The sequence below is a fragment of the Cyclopterus lumpus genome, chromosome 15 (assembly GCF_009769545.1).
Source record: "Cyclopterus lumpus isolate fCycLum1 chromosome 15, fCycLum1.pri, whole genome shotgun sequence".
Classification (NCBI taxonomy): domain Eukaryota; kingdom Metazoa; phylum Chordata; class Actinopteri; order Perciformes; family Cyclopteridae; genus Cyclopterus; species Cyclopterus lumpus.
Genome location: NC_046980.1, coordinates 1,836,757 through 1,837,255, shown reverse-complemented (window position 1 = coordinate 1,837,255; position 499 = coordinate 1,836,757).

Sequence of the window (499 nt, the reverse complement as noted above, 5' to 3'; positions counted from 1 at the left end):
GGATTAATAAGAACATCTTTCTGGACCGCAGGTGGACTCTCTGGTGTTTGGTTGGAGCATCTCACAGGTCGGGGATCGCTCCTCTTCTTCACCCCCGCTGAGTGAGCATCTGTCCATGAGGAGGAGAGGAGGAGGAAGAGGAGGAGGAAGAGGAGAGGAGGAGGAGGAGAGGAGGAAGAGGAGAGGAGGAGGAAGAGGAAGAGGAGGAGAGGAGAGGAGGAGGAGGAGGAGAGGAGGAGAGGAGAGGAGGAGGAGGAGGAGGAGGAGGAGAGGAGAGGAGGAGGAGGAGGAGGAAGAGGAGAGGAGGAGGAGGAGAGGAGAGGAGGACGAGGAGGAGGAAGAGGAGGAGGAAGAGGAGGAAGAGGAGGAGGAGGAGGAGGAGACAGTTCACCTGCTGGATGCAAAGGTCTCAAACACGTCATCAGATTTCCTTGAATTGTTTTGAAAACGTTGAAACTTCACGTAAAACAACAAAAAGTAACAGATTATAATCTCTTAG